At 39.1% G+C, this 19,786-nt stretch overlaps 1 long non-coding RNA gene across 1 annotated transcript; it reads left to right on the top strand.

The window, feature by feature from the left end:
* The first annotated feature begins 16,127 nt into the window (after positions 1 to 16,127).
* On the top strand, positions 16,128 to 19,103 carry LOC129761243 (uncharacterized). The gene is made up of 3 exons (XR_008740438.1): positions 16,128 to 16,283; positions 16,349 to 16,534; positions 18,783 to 19,103. It is a non-coding gene; the product is annotated as an uncharacterized LOC129761243 (long non-coding RNA).
* Positions 19,104 to 19,786: the final 683 nt, after the last annotated feature.

The raw sequence follows: 19,786 nt of genomic DNA, 5'->3' as shown, positions 1-19,786 counted from the left end.
TCTTGAAAATTACTCTGGGTCGCGTTGATAATTGATTAACACGTTGAGTGCCACGGTTTTATAGCGATTGGATGGACATTTTTAAACGTATTAGGACCATAGTTTCTTATCGTAGTGGAAGGCATTTCTGTTCGAAAGGGAATGCTTGTGAGCTTATATGCTTATAATATTTAGCTTTATTATCATATGTTATACTGTCAAGCACCGGTGACTGACACGGCCTGAACGAAAATTCAGTGTCAGTCAACTGTGACTGACGTGGCAGTCAACATGTTAACCGAATATATCGCCGGTTTTTTTCTCAGGTTTCCCGAAGAAAACTTCCTGCCGTCATGGTTGGAGTTCTATAAAACGACCGGGCGTTGAATAACGGAATATATCGCCGGTCCGATTGATTTTAGAGTAGCTTCCGGTTGCGATCTCAGGTTTTCTAACGAAGTTGTCTTAGTTATCTTCTTAGGTTTCCAGAAAATAAATCTCAGACGTCACGAGAGGAGTTACCGTCTCCTTCGCGAATGGAGTTCTAAAAAGCGTACGCGCGATGAAAAACGGAATATATCACCGGGTCGATTGATTTTAGGGAAGCTCTCTCAGTTACCTTCTCAGGTTTACCCATAGATAACTCTCCGTCGCCGCGATTGGGAATGAATAAAGATTAGGCTCGATGAACAACGGAATATATTATTGGCTCGATTGATTTGGTTTCTCACAGTTAACTCTTCATCGTCCCCATTAGATTCTGCTCCAATCGTACGCGCGAGAAAGATTAGAGCATTTAGCCTGTCCAAAAATTTTTATGTTCTCCTTCCTTCATCCCTGCCGCGTGTGTTGACACATCAGATTTTCGGATTTTTGTTTCGTTGAGTGATCGATAGTTCACGTTTACATAATCACATCACTTAACTCAGTGAATCCTGGGGGTCTCCGTAGCCACATTGGCTGCGCGTTCGCTTAGTAAGCGAACGATCGTGATTTCAAAACTCAAGGCCCTCATTGGTCATCTTTGTGTTGTTACAGAATAACTACGTCCACGTAACAATCATCAGCGATGGAGATCGATCCACGGTCGAAATAAGATCGATTCATCCATACAACTGCTCTGCTCTGCAAGACACATCGGGCTGCTGTTCTATTAATAACTCAACTATGATCATTTCAACTGTCTCCACTGTCCGGTTGGTTAAATTGGAGATAATGGAGGAACATAAGGAATACTCTTACGCCGAAAAATGCCAACTGTGTAATGTGCTAGTTATAGATATGTGACATGTACATGATTAAAATTCGGTTCTGTTACAGCAAAAAAATGCTAATGAGCTTAAAACAAACAAATGGCATAAAAAAACTCAGTGAATCCTGATTTTTACCTCTCCACGCTAACAACTGTTCCTTCCATGCTAATCGCAAGGAACCCATGCTATAGAGCCGACGCTTCTGGCCGCGAATACCATACTAACATTCCTTCCCTTCCCCAGGTGACTGTAAGGACGTGACCGGCGTCGATATTCACGATTTAAAGCTCGAATCACCGAAACTTGCACAATGAGCTTGGTTTGCTACCCCAAACGTCATTCAGCGTGTTCTTTGTGCAATTTCGCTGGTTTAGGTCAATCATGGAGAGCAACTACGAAGTGTACAGTCTACCTGAGCTGAAGCTCAAGAAATATGATCGTAATGCCCAGGGTACGTTTATGAAAAGGTATCTTGGACTCGAAGTGTGTCCGACACGATTCACTTATACACTCTCAACTATGACATCTTAGCTTTGACGGAAAGCAGCGATCGCAAAGCAATTCATGACAAGTGTTTTTTTTGTTGCGAATAGTGTTTTGCTACTTTTTATTTGAAAATACGTCAATTATACGTGAGATAGAGGAGTTAGTGATGATGTGTTAGATGTGTTGTTTCTGTGTTGCTTTTTAAAGTGGTATTTTTACGGCGGCTCGACTGCGAAGGAATATATATAAAATATTTCTATTTTCAGATAACAGGTAAATTTGAACAAATCCATATCATAGTTACAATTATTACACACAACTGTTTATTTTTAGCTGTTTCTACTATCAGAAATGCCAACGATTCTCATGCCTCGGGAAATCAAAACCGGACGGCTCACCGCAAGGTCTTGATTGACATCAAGCAAGAGTAAAAATCATAAATCTTGAATTGGTCCAGTTTTCTAATGACTATCCCGAGAGGAATATTCGTCAAATGAAATCGAGAGCAACACTATCAACATCTCTAATAAAAACCTAGTGATTCTGCTAGTTATGATAGCTTAATTCAAGCACTGCAGTGGGAGGTATCGGAGAGCTACAGAGAGCTTCAGGAAGCTAAACTCTGAATTACCGAACCACAATTTCCCCTAGATTTTGATTTGAAAAAAAAAAATCTAAATAGATTATCTTTACGCAGCAATGAATAAATGTATACATTTTGTTAAAATACAAAAGAAATAAACTTATTTGGACAAATTCATTATACCGCTCCATTATACTTGCAAAGCTAACACGTCACAGCCTCATTGTTACTGATGCCCTAGTCAGTCCAGACTACCTTGTCATATACGTACCCTGCGTAATGTCTTTGTTTCATCATTAGAAAGCGTTTCGATTGAAAGAATGATTAAAAACACATGCATTCGAAAGTACCTCATTCCTAATCGATCTAAGCTTTAACCCATTAACGACCAAGCTGTAAAAATAATTTTTTTGACAAAAGCCATTGGTGTAATTTCGATTATTGACGCTAAAGGAACTCCAATGTTCAAGAATTATTTTTTTCCCATCTTCCATTTTCCGGGAAATGACTGTTCGAAAAATCGAACATTGGCCGAAACCCGCACTTTTTTTTATAATTACAAACATGCTGCGAACTAAAAGTCGCTTCAATTAGCGAATATACGGTACTCATGAATGCATCAGTTTTTGATTCAGGGAAAAACAAGAACAGGAGAATGGAGGTCTCTAAGTATAAACCCAAATTAATCCACCTAAGGTGAGATGTGGGATTTCTTATTTCATGTAATTTTAACTTATTACTGGCAGGCTTTTCCTTTCAAACGAAAGCATATGCTGTTGTTTTTATTGTTAACTGTGGAGAAATGTCAATGCATAATTAGTCTCCACAATTATCCATTTCCCGAAAAAAATTGAACATTTTCCAAAACCTGCAAAGTACCAGAGTACTGCGAAAAAACAATGGCATAGAGGGTTGGGAGATTATTACTCGGTCTGGCGGAATAATACTCACACAAACAATCTCATTAGAATCCTCGTTACACGTACTTATCATTTCCTCCAGCTCCTCCACGAAAGAAATTCTACGGGCCGGACAAAAAAAAACTGGTAGTTTAGCTCTTTTGAAACTCCAAATAGTAGCCATGGAAAGGGTCGTTTCTTGTATGTACTCATAACCGTCAAACAGTTTGTGACGAACAAAAAAAGAAAATCAGCTTCTGGTACGAACTGTAACTGTAACTGTAACTGAAAATGATTAAAGAATATCAGTCTGACACATAACAGGGTGGAATGGTAGATGGAAAATATGAGGATCGGTAAACGAAAAAATATATATATCGTCATTGATTACATTGAATATGATGTTTATGGGGAAGAAACAAAGAACAAGTTGAAAATACTTACGATTTCGTGATATTTTGAGGTAAAATACAAATGAAATCATGAAGTTGCTTTATTTTAAAAGGTGATATTGTTATTTCTTTCTATTGTGTTATTCTTATTATTGGCAGAAGCTTTTTCGGTGAAATAATGTTCGTTTGCAGACTATCACAAACAAGTCGTATTGGTTCTACCGCTCAATCTATCATAGAAGGAATTAAGTCACTGAGAATTATGAATATGAGTCATGAAGATTATTAATATTTTATTTCGTTTCATTTTTGTGATGTGATGTAATGCCGATCTCAATAAGTCCTCACATTATAATCGCTGCCATCCTCCTAGTATTGCTATCATTTTTCGCTGTACAATTGCCCATGATTCGCAGCTCGAAAGACACTGGCTTAAGATGTTCGTCATCCCGTCATATATGCATGGGTGACACTTTCCTCATTGCTTTGATGAAATCTTGCATGACATTTGATTGATGCATGAAATCTTGCATCTGATTACTTCAACATTCGAAAAAGGTCTTGCTAATTTGTTTGATGGATCGAATTATTGCACACAATTTTGTGTTGCATACAACATTCATGGGAACGAAGTTGAAAGAAAGAATGCATAATACATTATTTACCTTCGCATCCGCTAGCAAAACATATCTCTTTTGTTTGTTAAATTGCTCACTTGTTTTATTATTTCGACTATTGATGTCTCAGGCGAAAAAAAAGCGGAATGAATTTGGTATATATTATAACATATATCATAAGAACGATTCTGCGTAATATGCATTTGAAAACTCTTAATAAACGTTACATTTTTCGTAGAGTGACCCCCCTATATAGAAATCAAAAACGTAGTCCTACGTCAAAATGTTCGTTATGGCCAACGTTTAATTTTTCGAACACTCAATTTCCCCGGCTGTTATTTTCCTGTAGGAGGCTCAATCGAACGATTTTCGCTCTATATCACAAAGTATGTCCTTTTGTCAAAGCAATACTGTAGAAAAGTTCACATATTTTGTATTTTATTGGGGTTTTTAATTCAAATCGAAAACACCTTCCAAACTTACTTGCTTTAAATCGAATTTATTATCCAATAAAGTTACTCTAAATTGAATGAAATCGATATAAGTGGTAGGTAATAAATTAAGCTATCTTTTGGTGCAAAAACATTACCATATGATTCCTTTCCAAAGACATGAAAAATTATAAAAGTTGCTGTTCGATTTTCGAACGCTTGGCCTAAAATGTTAAGTGCGATCAGGATGCGCTATGTTGTGTTCGAACGATGATATTTTATACCTCGTAACACTGTCCGAAACACTGTCAACGTTCGAAACGACAACGGCGATAAGGAATCTGCATTCGTACCAGACAAAACGGAGATAATAAAGGGTGTGTCACATCAAATTGCATCACGGAAAAAACGCTGTAGAAATTCGCCCAGTAGACCGATCCTTTTGAAAATTTTAGACAGTAAAATAAAAACTATTAAACAACTTTTGGCATTTTCTTTTTATTCATACTTCGAGCCCAAGCCCGTATGCTCGCACCTTCTTCTTTACCCCGTCCATAAGGTTCTGTACAACGTCAGGTTGTAGTTTTTTTTGAACAGAAATCCATTTTCTCTTGAAGTCCGCCTCCGATTTGACAACTTTTGGGTTCTTCCGGAGGGCCTGCTTCATAATCGCCCAATATTTCTCTATTGGGCGAAGCTCAGGCGCGTTGGGCGGGTTCATTTCCTTTGGCACGAAGGTGACCCCGTTGGCTTCGTACCACTCCAACACGTCCTTGGAATAGTGTCACGAAGCGAGATCCGGCCAGAAGATGGTCGGGCCCTCGTGCTGCTTCAATAGTGATAGTAAGCGCTTCTGTAGGCACTCCTTAAGGTAAACCTGCCCGTTTACCGTGCCGGTCATCACGAAGGGGGCGCTCCGCTTTCCGCAAGAGCAGATCGCTTGCCACACCATGTACTTTTTGGCAAACTTGGATAGTTTCTGCTTGCGAATCTCCTCCGGAACTGAATTTGTCCTCTGCGGAGAAGAACAACAGGCCCGGCAGCTGACGAAAGTCCGCTTTGACGTAGGTTTCGTTGTCCATTACCAGGCAATGCGGCTTCGTCAGCATTTCGGTGTACATCTTCCGGGCTCGCGTCTTCCCCACCATGTTTTGCCTTTCGTCGCGGTTAGGATCCTTCTGAACCTTGTATGTGCGCCGGCCCTCCCGCTGCTTGGTCCGTTGGACGAATGAACTTGACAAATTCAGCTTATTGGCGACATCCCGGACCGAACTTCTCGGATTAGGCTAAACTGCCTAACTACGCGCTTGTGATCTTTTTCACTGACGGAGCATCCATTTTTGCCGTTCTTCACCTTCCGGTCGATGGTTAGGTTCTCGATGTATCGTTTTAGTACTCTGCTGACCGTGGATTGGACGATTCCCAGCATCTTACCGATGTCCCGATGTGATAACTCCGGATTCTCGAAATGAGTGCACAGGATTAATTCATGACGCTCTTTTTCGTTCAACGACATTTTTCCAAATTTACGAAAAATTGACAGTGAAGCATGGCCAACGTGATCTATACACTCTTATCTGATTATAAGCGAAAGCTGAAGATATAATTCCTAAAAATTAAATTTCTACAGCGTTTTTTCCGTGATGCAATTTGATGTGACACACCCTTTACTGTTGACAATACCTAAGACAAGATCTGATAACAGGCTTTCTATACCTGTTCATATTTCTCTCTGATCAATTGTGTGAAGCTCTAACACACGTGATGCTGAGTCAGGATCTAACTGAGACAACTTTTAGGCAACATGTAGCTTGCGGTATTTACGCAGGTTGTACACAGTCCTTCCATTGAGGCAACACGTTACGAAAATCCAACCCCTCTACGAGAATAATGTGTTGAACGTTGTCGTCTTTTGCCCGATTGGTTATACGGATTGGTGCAGCTTGTCGTTCAGTGTTGTTTCGACGGGAATCTCGGCTTCCTAACGTTCATTTTCCTACAAAACTGACCAAACTTCTTCGTATCACATGATCTCTAGACTTGAACATTTCGCTAGTATAAATATACAAAATAGACTAAGAATGGATCGAAGCTTAAGAAACCATAAATTTGCATTTTTTTCATATTCGCTTAGCGTACTTTCCAGCTGACCTGGCTCCTTCATGGGGAGGGCGAAGGGACGATCTTTGAGGTGCTCTCATCATTTGTACTAGGAGTACTGACTGTCTGGTTTCTAGAACCAGTTAGAGTTACAGGAGCATGAGTCTCTAAACTCCAAGCGGATCTTTAATCCGTGGAGTTACTGATACCTGACGGGACATGACACATAGGTATATCAAATCACTCTTCACACAACACAATGCAAGTACAATATTGGCCGTCAAACGACATTTTAATTGGCTGTTACATGTCCACGTAATAATCACAGTTTCTATATGTCATTCCTAATTAACATCGTAGATAGTATTGACGTGCAGTTCCGGATATGGCGAAATATAATTTTGCTTCCGCACGGGTTCAGTTCACCCAACCCCGAGCGAACGAACGAGTGCAACTAAGCGATTAGCCACATGAGATAAACTCTTTTTGCAATACATATATCCACCCACAAATCCAGCGATCAGTGCCGAGGTCTTAGGGCTAGCCCAGCGAATAGGTGTTTTTTCTCTCTCACACGCGAAGCACTGCAACTGAACGTTATTGTCGGTAATGATATGGGCGCATAACATGGATTGATGCAGAAAAAGTGTAATAACGTAGGATAATCAGCAAACATGTCGGACTACGGAGCATAACATCCGCAGTAGGAATATTCCATGGCATGGTGCTATGCAGTTTGATTAGTAGCGCCAAGAGCAAAAAAAAAGAACATTGCATCAGCAGAAAACTGGAGATGAATGCGCCCGATTTACGTACAGCGGATACCTTTTAATGAATGTTGAAAATAACTTCGTTTCACTATACGTTTCACACTTCGTTTGCTATATTTTAGTTTAAAAGTAAATCTGCCTCATTGAAACATCTTTCGATCGCGAAGGATTCGGATGTTTTGGATTCAAAACGACCATGAGCTGTACCGTAGATAACATGGACACAAGACGACGATGTCCCTTCAAGACGATACACAGTCGTCTCCAGTCCAGCAGCGCCAGAGAATATAAACTTCCCAATTTCATTCACCGGTCATCTTTTTAACGACCCAATTTTTAATAACTATGCGCAGCCATAATGCGAGGAAAAAGGCAATAAAAAAGACAGAATCGCACTTTTCCAAGCGCCAGAGCGTAGGTTGATTTATTGATCGAGAGAAATTTTTTTTTCGGTTTCCCCCGAACCCACAGACCCACAGAGGTCGCCAGATCACGAGTCGCTGAATAGAGCCGGTGATTATAATAATGAAAGTCGTATACATTTCATTTTTTTCTCTTCCTGTCAAAAATATACGACCTTTTCGTCAAGCATAAAGCTGGTAAGTTGATAAGCGCGAGTCCAACTTTTATGGAGCTTTGTTATGAATTTTTTATGTTTTATTTATTTAGCAAACGGACACGCATCCAATTAATACGAGCTTCTGAAACATAATAAAGATTATCTGCTCGTCTTTTCCACCCCAAAAAAAAGCTCCTGCAACGGAATGACGGTGGCACAAACTTTGCATGGGTTTCGGTGGCTCGAACGGTTCCGAAAATCATTCTGAAACGGTGGCAACTTGAAATGTGGGTGTGTGTTTTCACGGCGTTGAATCTGGCCCATTAATTGCTGATTGCATAAGTGAGAAACATGCGATAAAGGTTATCAGAATGCGATAAAGGGAATGAATGTTTGTTGTAGAAATAGGGGTGTTTGAAATAAGTTTTGGAACGAATTCAATTAGTCCAGTCAAACAAAATTGGTATTCGTTTGAATTTGTAAGGTTGAACGCAAAAAAAGGACACTGAATTATGGCTAGAGTAAAATCATGGGTTTCATTTTAGAATCTTTGATGTATCAGTTGCTTATTGTAAGATCAGCCTTAATTCTTATCATAGCTCATTGCTTGAACTTTTCCCCCAATACGACCTATCATCATGAGCAATAACTGTTTCGGTACTTGGTAGTCAAATTGCTTGAACTTCTTCTGTCCTCCACAGTCGACCAATATTCTAAGCTGGACTCCACTACTCGGAAACCACAGTGACAACATTGTCGTTTCATCACTGTTTGGTCGAATTGGGAAAGTTTGACAGTCGAAAGTGACAGTTTGTTAAGTCGGGCGAGCAAAGACAATGCATCTCAAGCTGGTCCAGAACACAGCAACCTCTTCCGAAGGCATTATTTATCACAAATTTCCTGATGTATGATTTCAGAAACTATTTTTTTTATTCTTTATTTTTGAGACTTTCAGCCTCCTGGGCTTTCGTCTCAGCTTCAGAAACTACGAAAGCGGCACTTCTAAGTCTGCAGCTATGGTCCTTGCAGAACGTTTTGTTTTCCATAACGACACAATAGTGTTCCGTTAGCAACTTCTTGTAGAGCTTCCATGAACATTCATTTTTTTCAGATTGTGCTTTGCGTTACGACCTAGTACAACTTGTACCTGGAAACTGATCAAACCAGTCCTTCCTTCCTTGTTTGGTTTATATAGACTTCGAGCTTTTGCAGTTCTTTTGTCTCTAGCCCTGAGAAGGGCCCTTGTGGAAAGAAAACTACTCCATTATTCCTCCTTCATCTGTCTTACGAAAGACAATCCAATTCCGCTCGACGCTCACCGGCATCGATGTGGCTCCGATGAGCACCAAACGAGAAGTGAGGAAAAAACAGTCTTCTTCTTTGTTTTCTGGACATAGATTTACTTTCCGGAGATATCTCTCGATAGCAACTGAACAAGAGCCATCACTTTCGAATGAGTGTGTGAGATCATCTGTCATTGCTTTTCCGCCAATTCCAGGTTTCGATGGTCAGGCGTTCTCTGATTCTACTTAGGAATAATTCAACAGTTTAACTTACAAGTGGATTGTATTACGATCGTGCATGGAACGATTTGCAACGCGCTTTTTATGGTGACGCCATGATGTAAACAAAGGAACTTATTTTGACAATATCTTCTGCAAATACTGAATTTAACTTAGATGGAGAACGAGTTTTAGTAGTTGCAGTTCATTGCCTGCCACTCAGCACGGCCGGCATCGACAGACGCTTCCGCATAAAAATGTCCATTTTGTCTACCGGTATACCGGTTGTTCCGACCTCCCGGCCCAAGGTGCAGAACGATGAGGCCACCTCTCGCTCTTCCTATTCAGCTTTTGCAGCATTTTACTGTCGCGTAGCACCGCCGGGCGACCGGAACCAGGCATCTGTTCGACGCTCTCGCCTTTCTCAGAAGGGAGAGGATGTTGTAAATGTTGGAATGGCTATATTCGGCAGACACGAAGTGCCTCATGATGTTCAACTTCTTCGCTTCGGAGTGGAGCTGGCAATACGAACAAAGAATCGAGTGTAGTTGCTGGACAATTTTCGCCATGGCTGCGGTAAATCAACTGATAAAGGAGTCGAATATTTTTTGTGAAAGGCTTTATCAACGTAGGATTCAAGGAAAATTAGTTCCATTGAATTAATTTTTTTGTGAGATCGGATGAACCGCAAAATTCGCGCCTGGAGACACTCCTTCTATTTTGGATGTTGTTTCACCCATCAAATTTGGTCACCAGCTGACCATACTGCTTCCGGACACGAAGTCCGGTCATAGTATTAGGTTTTAGGGATCGGTTTCGTAGTTTGGTGACTCGATAGGAATCAAAACCTTCCCGAATTCATCGCACTGTACTAGAAAATTTGGCACCAAACTTTTTAGCCATATTTCTCGATCTGAAACGTTTGGCTCCCACATCTCACGTGTAACAAAATCCTTTTTTCCAAATGTTTATATGTAATTCTTTCAATTTTATAAATCAGTTGTAGATAGTTCGACAAGCAAAACCGCACATTAAACTCATGATGGTTTCGCGTTTCAACTTACCCCGCTTTACGGACAATTTGAAACAATGCATATGAAAACTAAACATTTTCGAAATTGATTTTTTTCGAAACATCCCGTGTGAATCCCTATTTTTTTTATCGAAAGTCATTTGTTATACCTTGTATATGCTGCAAACAGATTTCAATTTAGTGATTTGGTGATTTTTTAAAAATAACTTTCAAGTTGAACTTCGAAAAAAATCGTTCCAACTTGCCCCGGTGTACCTTATTTTATTTATATTTTGAAGACGTAGAAAGTGTGAGGTTATGGGCAATTAAACTGTACGATTGTTACATATTTTGAACAATGACTTAGGTCTGAAAAAGATTATGATTAGTTGGGTGCCGGATTTGGGAGCTTCGTTTGAGACTTCCTCAACTAGATTAGAGCTGATTTCGATAGAAGAAACCTTATTTTGAGCATCGACTAAGGTTGAAACTTGAGTTCACCACTATCATGAAATATGTGACTGACCTATCGTGAAGTTTTTTTTTATTTTTTATCACGTGGAACTATGATTTCTCTACCTAACTTTTTAAATTTTCTACATAAATTATAACATAACCTATATCTTCAGCGAATATATAAGATACACCGGGGCAAATTGAAACAATTTTTTCGAAGTTCAACTTGAAAGTTATCCTCAAAAATCACTAAATCACTAAATTTAAATCTGTTTGCAGCATATACAAGGTATAACAGATGATTTTAGATAAAAAAAATAGTGATTCACACGGGATGTTTCGAAAAGTAACAATTTTGAAAATGTTTAGCAAGTGAAAAACTATAGAGAAATGCTTGCTTATGTGCTCTTTCCAAACTATTCGAAATCATGATTTTGGATTACATATCACATACATGTAAAAGTTACATTGCCGAGCAGCACAGATCCACATCTACGAATTTGGTCGTTTACACTTCATTCAACACTCGGGCTCTACAATCGCACTATCAAATATATGCGATATATACAGATTTTTCTGCAGCCTTCGACACAATCAATCACCAGATTACAATTGCCAAATTCCAGCGTCTTGGATTCAGCGGTTCGTTTTTGAGTTGGCTGCAGTCTTATCTGGTGGATCGATAGATTGCTGTAAAAATAGGCGACTCCACTTCTGAGCCTTTCCGTATGACATCAGGCGTACTTCAAGGAAGTCATCTTGGGCCATTTATTTTTCTTATATATCTCAACGATATCAATACCATTCTGGAATGCAAAAACTATCATATGCAGATGACTTCAAACTGTACCATTTGATTAATGGTGAAGCCGACTCAGTATTTCTTCGGTCACAAATTGACGCTTTTAGTGCTTGGTATAAAAACGAACAGAATGATTCTGAACCCAACCAAGCGCTCTGCGATATCCTTTTCTCGTAAACGCTCTGTCGTTCGTTACTACTATAGAATTGGAGATATTACTCTAGAGCGGGTTGACTGCGTTAAGGACTTAGGAGTCATGCTCGATTCTAAGCTTACGTTTCGTGATCATATTGCATATATTGGATCAAAAGTAACTAAAACACTCGGATTTGTGTTTCGCTCAACTAAGCAATTCACGAACATTCATTGCATAAAAGCAATTTATTGCGCCATGGTTCGCTCGATTATTGAGTATGCATCAATTATCTGGTCACCATACTACCAAAACAGCATTCAACGCAAGTTTGTCAAGTTTGCCTTACGTAGATTACCTTGGAGTAATCCCAATGATCGATTTGTGAATTTTGACATTCAACGGCGGAGTCTGCGGTCTCACAACTATCTCTAGATACCGTTTTCTCGTACAAACTACGGCTATAATGAACCGATGTCGAGCATGTGTCATGAATTCAACCGATGCATCTCCGTGTACGATTTTGGTTTGTCGCGCACAACACTAAAAAGACGTTTTAACTCCACGCTTACGAATACTCGTGTTAGTTTTGTGTATTAGTGTAGTTTAGTCATTGGGGTTATAATTAAACCTGTTGACATAAGTCATGAATAAATTAAGGGATCACTCAAATATTTGAGTATTTCTTGTGGAAAATTGTTTAGAAATAAATCCAACCAAATCTAAACATTTTTATGCAAATGATCATTTGTTACATGTTATGTAGAGAAGAGCGTTACGTAATATTTGAACGACCCCTAGTTGCAAAATTACCAAATTTTACTTGTATCATGTCTGTATATTCATAAATTATGTAGAACATACTGAGGAACGAAATATGAATGATTCATATTTTTTAATTTATCATCATTCATTCATACAGCAATAAAAAAACATGGGGTGAGTTAAAATGCTTAGAGTTAAACGGAAAAAGATTTTTCAGTCTAGTTTTCAAAACCACTACACTTGATTATTCCTATTTGATTACCTGACGTGAGATTCTGGTGATATTTTTGATAAAATCAGTGTTTTCGGACCGATTGAGTCAGCGCGCATTTTGTTTTGATTTCGGAACGAGGAAAAGTAAACAACGATGCGGATTGCGTTAAAGCATTCCAATATTCTGGTAATGGCTGTCATAACGTGGGTTGAAAGATAATGTTTACTATGTTTATTTTTTATCGCGTCAATTCATCATTCCTAGTAAAAGTTATGGTGCTCCCGTGGCCGAGTGGTTAGCGTCACACCTAGCATGCCGGGGGTTCGGGTTCGATTCCCGTTTTGGTCGGGGGAATTTTTCGTCACGCGTATTCAAGAGCTTGCCACTCAAAATGCATTCAAAGGCGTTTTATTTGGCATAGAAACCTCAACTGAGTACTAGTCAAAAAATGACGCAAGTAATACTACGTTGAGACGGCGAAGTTTCTCTTGGAACGTTAGTGCCATTGAAGAAGAAGAAGAAGAAAAGTTATGATTTCCGTTTTAACTTACCCCGAATTTCAACTTGCCCCGGTGTACCTTACAATTATTTGGATTTTTGTATGAAAGAATAAGCATACCACTTCTAATGTTGACACTTGAATGGAAGCAGTAATTGCGAGTTGGGATGAGTGAAACTTCAAAAAAGTAACTTATTTCCATATCCTAAATATGTAAACCATCTCCTCCACGTGCTCCATTATCCGAAAAATCCGTTACACTATCTTGCTTCTGAAAACTAGATTCACGCTTTCCAACCCAAAATAAAAGATGTTTCCGCCATCAATCAGGATAACGAGTGCCTAATTGCTACAATTCCTCTTTATTATTGACCACAGCGCAGTTCAATATTAATTTTAATGAAGTCATAAAATTTACGCCCCATGCATTACTTTCCCCTACATTTTTTTTGGAGCGCTGGGACTCTTAAGACGTTGGGACGAATGCAACGAACCGTGGGAGTTCGTGGCATGTGTTTCCCGCGCCGTGAACAAATTTTGTTTATTCTTACCGGATAGTATCTCTCTGGATTTATGTCTAATTTATTCTACCCAGCTAGTCGTTTATGAGCGTCCAATAAATTTGAGACATCAACAATATTGCGGGTCGCATCTAAGCTCTCGGATAGTTTAACACCGATGTCATTGCCACCATCGGCCCGGGCGCCGGTTGCTCCTACAGCAAATCCCGTCGTAAATTTAACAAAAATTACTTCAGCGAGCGTTAAACAACAAAACCCACAACCACGGTTCGCTGGGGCTGTTAATTCAGATGAAGTTACAAATTAGGCTCAAAATTTACCGATTCGTTGAGGAAAACATTCGCGATGATCGTTTGACGTTTTACAAATTTGAATTTAATGTTTTGGTTTAACTATGGCCGTTAAAAAAACAATAAATTGTTCTAAATTTTCATAGTTAAACTTTCAAATGTTTCTATTACCTATGCCGTTGCTGCCGTTAACGTTGAGGCCGCATAAAAATCGCTCGTATGACTTCCAGTCCATTTCCATGGCAGGGAAAATCCCGCCGCACCAACTACGGATGATGTTCGGACGATGACGACGATATGGTTCCATCAAGCAAGAAATTTATTAACAATTATTAACAAGCCGCAGCGATCCGCACAATGCGGACTTCTCACGCCACATCTTATCTCCGCCAGTGCACCAATTTAATGATGTTGCATTATGGCACTTCTCCGCCCATTCAATATTCAATCTATTTTAAAAGTTAGCAACCATCTTTCAATCCTCGTTTATTCCTTTTTCACGTAATTTTCACACTTCCAGCAGCAGCGAAGCGCGGGGTGGAAAAATCTGCGCGGGGCTCTGTGGCTGCGTCGAGCAAATGGTCGGCTCGAATACTGGAGTGGAGTGCCATGGGGCAAGAGCTGAACCCTAATGACTCCTTAGGATTGGTCCATGACCGGCAGTTGGCTTCATGCTTCATCCGATTCGTTGCAGCGGCGCGCACCATCACACGGCGCTTGGCCGCACAGTGAGATGTGGTCGTTTTGAACTCATGCTAGATCCGATCCTTGCGCGAGATATCCATTGCAGCAGGATAAATAGAACTTGATTGTATTCATTTGTTTTTTGTAATCTGCGTTCAGTGTTTTCCCAAGAAAATTAGATGTAAATTAGTAAATTAAATTGTTAGGTAACTTACTTGCTTATACTAATTCAGGACAGAACATTTTTGGAAACACCTAGTTACCCTGCAATTCCTCGAATCACTCTTGTAATCGATTAGAGAATTTTAGATTATCTGCGGGACCTCCTCTACATACTGCAAAAAAAAAATCGTTCAACATAGTTCAATCCGTCATGGGACACGAGCTTATGGGCAACAACAATTACATTAGATATGTTCTATGATGGCATATCAGTATAGGAGCTGGAAAATTTTCATATCAGCGCAACATTTACATCAGGACCTAAAATTTCATCAACATCATACTGGAACATGAAAATAATGTGAGAAAAAATGTTCCAAACAGAAAACAAACGTCAAAGTCAAGCCGTCAATTTCAGTAATAGACCGCGCCAGAAAGTATTACTTGGAAATAACTGAAAAATTGGCATATTGGTTCCTGAGTTCAGCATTTAGTATGCAAACATGTTCTCTGATATATTTACTTACAAACACTGTTTTTTTCTCTGATATATTTACTTACAAACACTGTTTTTTTAGTTCATTTTTCTCTAACCTTCTTCAGAAGGTTCTGTACAGACGATTTTCTAACGGAATTTGCCAGTTTATTCCAGTCTTACTGAAATCCATTGTTTCTGCTGCTTTGATATGGTTCCTAATACTTATGACAGTCATACAACTGTACTAGCGTTGTACTCCGAAAATTGTATGCCGGTCATCATGAACAGCGCTGGAACCTTGCAAGCAACTCGGTACAATCGCTGTACCTGTGCCGAACTATTTCACCGTTGTACATGGCTGCAGCTTGCCAATTCCAACTGTGCGCAGCGCCATAGACGGGTTGTGGTGGAACCATGAACAAATTTTGACAACACCGAATCAAAACACCGCAGTGTTGAATATTCATTGCGTGGAATAGGAGAGAAAAAACTATACAAATCTGTGACCAAGTTCAGACAGTAATGGAGCCAACAAAGAAACGGAATGCTACGGTGCTCGACGAAACGAAGATGCTGGTCGTGAAGTGTGGAAGGACAATATTCAGTTCCTTCGTAGCACTTCCAACAACTCCCACATTTACAATCGAATATGCGAGGAGCTGGAAGGCCATGGCGTTACAACTGAGCTACAAAAAAGTCATATTTACCCAGCATACGGACCAAATATGCTGCTAATTTGGGTCGATTTTATATGCTTTTAGGCTGTTAAAACGTTTGAGGCAACGCTGTACGAGCAATTTTTCGAGGCAGTGTACTTTTACAGATCCGCCATGGGCCCTATGGAGGATCACCTTCTTCTTGGGATCATTTCGATATTATACACAGTTTTCTCCATACTTACGAACAAAACAAAATTTGCGATTTGATGGATGAAGTGATTGTTTCCGGTAAGTTAACTTTTTGCGGTCTCTCAGCCCTCATAGCAAGGAATCATACTGAATACTTTATTCAACGGTGTAAGAGCCCTCGAATACTACAGACTTTCTGTCAACCAACAGTTTGGTCGGGTCGGCCTTCTGGTGCAAAAACTGACCCAACTGAATCGGCGTAATGTACGCACATGCATACCTCTCCGTACTGATTAGGAAGCCGACCAAACTATCGGCCGACAAATCAGTCTGCAGTCTGCGGGGGCTCTAAGAGTTTACATTTTTTGACGTTGAACTACGTCTTTCAGGAAGGATGCCAAAATCAGAAAACAGGTCACGTTTTTATGAAATAAAGTTAACGTTAATAACTATTTTCACTGTGAACGAATTCTTATGATTTACATACCAATCGAATCGGAAATTCTCTAAGATTTGTTTGACATGCTGTACATTTCAATTCACTTATCTCTAAACGGTTTAAATTACTGAAAACTGGAAGAACTTCCTTTTTTCCCATACATTTGTTCTGCCGATGTGTGTGCTAACCTTATCCGTATTTCGAATGCTTATAACTCGAACATTTCTTAACGGACCGGAAAGATGTTTGCATCAATTGATAGGAAAGATTTCTACGCATCTATCACAATTAATAAAATGTTATTTTTCATGAGATGAACAATTGAATATCTGTAAAATGTGAAGCGTTATCTAAACGTTATCCTAACTGTCAAGTTTTGATTTGCCCGATTTACGGTTTCCCCAACACAAACTTCAAAATCGATGTATCTGTGGAAATACGCCTCGCAAATACACATGCAAGTCGGGGTATTTTGTTCCCACCGAGCTGTGTTCCATAACACGGACTTCAAAATTAATGTGTCTGGGGGAATCCGCTTTGCAAATACATGCAAGTTGGGGGTATTTTTTGCTGTTGAGTACATTTGTACTCGCTTGTCGTTGTGCAGACCGGAATATGTTTCCCTAAAACCTACTTTTAAACTAAGAAGCATGGGGAAATCGTCATTTCAGATACTAGAAATGAATGAACTTTCGCGGTTCGAGAACTACGTAAACATTAGATGTGCACTAAGTTCAGAGGGAAATGTGAAATACAATGATCGTTTGACAATTTTTCCGTTCACATATTTTGGTAGTCCTTGGCATCATATCAAACGTAAAAGGATGTTCATAAAATTTATTTGTAACGAAGAACATAATCTATTACAAAAATTTCGATGCATTCTAAATTAATATTCAAAGTGGTAAACAAGTGGTTTGCATAATATAATTGTATATTCTACGTCGAAAATATGCGGGCGTGTCCTATATACAACCCCTTACATTTTTCTAAACTTATTTTAATCTCTAGTGATTTTTTTTCGCGAATGTATACGCTATTTATATGTATAATAGGTAACGGTATAAACAAAATATTGTGTGTACTGTGTAAAGATAAAAGGATCTCGTTCAAGATAAGCTAATTCCGACCGAAAGCGTTAAAAGTAATTTGAACAGTATGTTTTCGAAATGGATTACATCGATCGATTTTCTCTTGTGTTAATAATCCTCTATAGAAACTTTCCTTACCGTAAATGCCAAAACCGTCCCCCACAACTACTTGTACTTCAGCTTACTTTTGGACCGCTTTAAAGCCAGCTTCAATATAGTTTCTCAACCGATTTCAGAACAATTCCTCAACAAATCTCGGGACAGTTCATCAGTCAACATAAGGACAGTTTGCCAGTCAAATTTTAGAGGGGGCTTCGATCAACTTGAGAACAGCTTTGTGCACAAAATCAGGACGATACATCAGCCTACTTTAGGATGGTTTCTCTGCTAACTTCATAAAGTTCATCAGTCTACTTTAGGACAGTTTTTCAGCCAACTTCAGGAAAGCTCTCCCACTAGTAGTCAACTTCAGGAAAGTTCTTTAGCTTACTGTCAGACAGGTTTTCAGCCAACTTCAGGACAGTTTTTTTTAGCCAACTTCAGGACAGAATCTCAATCAATTCAAAGACAGTTCTTCAGCCAACTTAAGAACATAAATTCAAAGTAGTTTTTCAGCTAACTTAAGAACACGTCTTCAGTCAACATCAGGACAGTTCATCAGTCAATTTGAGGAAAGTTCTTCACCCAAATTCAGGACAAATTGGCAACCTATTTCAGAACAGTTCATACGCTTCTGGAAAGTATTTCAGCCAAATTTGGTCTATTCCAGGTATCAACGAAGCAATTAATTGTAACAATATATTTCATTTTGTTCCAGACGATGACTACTGCGATGCTGAATACTTTGATGAAGCGTACAACCCGGAGAACGACACATCTGCTCAATCTGAGTTTAGGTCACCTTCGCCGACGATATCAGTATCATCAACATCACCAAAACTGCCATTATCTAGCCACAAGCATTCCGCTCCTAAAAAGAAAAAGCAAAATATAAAGCTATGAAAGAAAACGAGAATATGGATGCTTTTCTGGAGCATTACGAAACGACAGATTTTCAAAAAATCGAGCTAATGAAGGAGGATAACTCGTTGATGAACAAGCTGATCAATAAAATTTGAAGTATTTACTTGGTTGTGAAATGTGAACAAAATAAAACAAATTAAACAAATAAAGTAGTTCACAGTATCATGAAGTTAAGAAGTTGTATGTAGAGCATATCATATATTTGATATACTGATATATGAAACCTTCAACACTGATTTCGATCAAAGTGATCTTGGAGATCTTTGTTTTTGGTTCCATTTCCTATGACTTCTTCATCAATTCATGAAAATTATTATCACTCCATTACAATACTTTCCATGTTTTTCTTTACCTCGATAGGTTGACGGTTTGACAGTAAGATAGGTAGATTTGGTTTCGCTCTTTGCGTTGTTATATACATTGATTTTGTTAAATTTAGATTTCGATAAAGTTCATATTTTAGACAAGTTGCGCCCAATACAGTTGTTATACGAAATTTGAAGTGTGAAATTCCAAACTGATCGTTCAGAGCGACTAACATGAATCCCCTTATTCGGCTTTCGGGTGAGGCGAGACGACTCTTTTAGCGAATTCGTTTTTGTTCGGTTTCAACCCCAGTGCCACACTAACTGCTGTCAAAACATTTTTTTGTTCACTCAGTTTCAACCTAGTGTCGCACTAGGTTCGCCCCGAAAGCTGTGGAATAAACATGCTTTCAAAATCAAAATGATGAATGAAAATTCACTTTAACGTATCGAATATTTATTTTATGTGTGAAATAATAGGTTTTTTATCGAT

Source organism: Toxorhynchites rutilus, chromosome 1, assembly GCF_029784135.1.
Source record: "Toxorhynchites rutilus septentrionalis strain SRP chromosome 1, ASM2978413v1, whole genome shotgun sequence".
In the NCBI taxonomy this organism is placed as follows: Eukaryota; Metazoa; Arthropoda; class Insecta; order Diptera; family Culicidae; genus Toxorhynchites; species Toxorhynchites rutilus.
The sequence above is the reverse complement of the archived record's forward strand: the minus strand, read 5'-3'. Positions and strand labels throughout refer to the sequence as shown.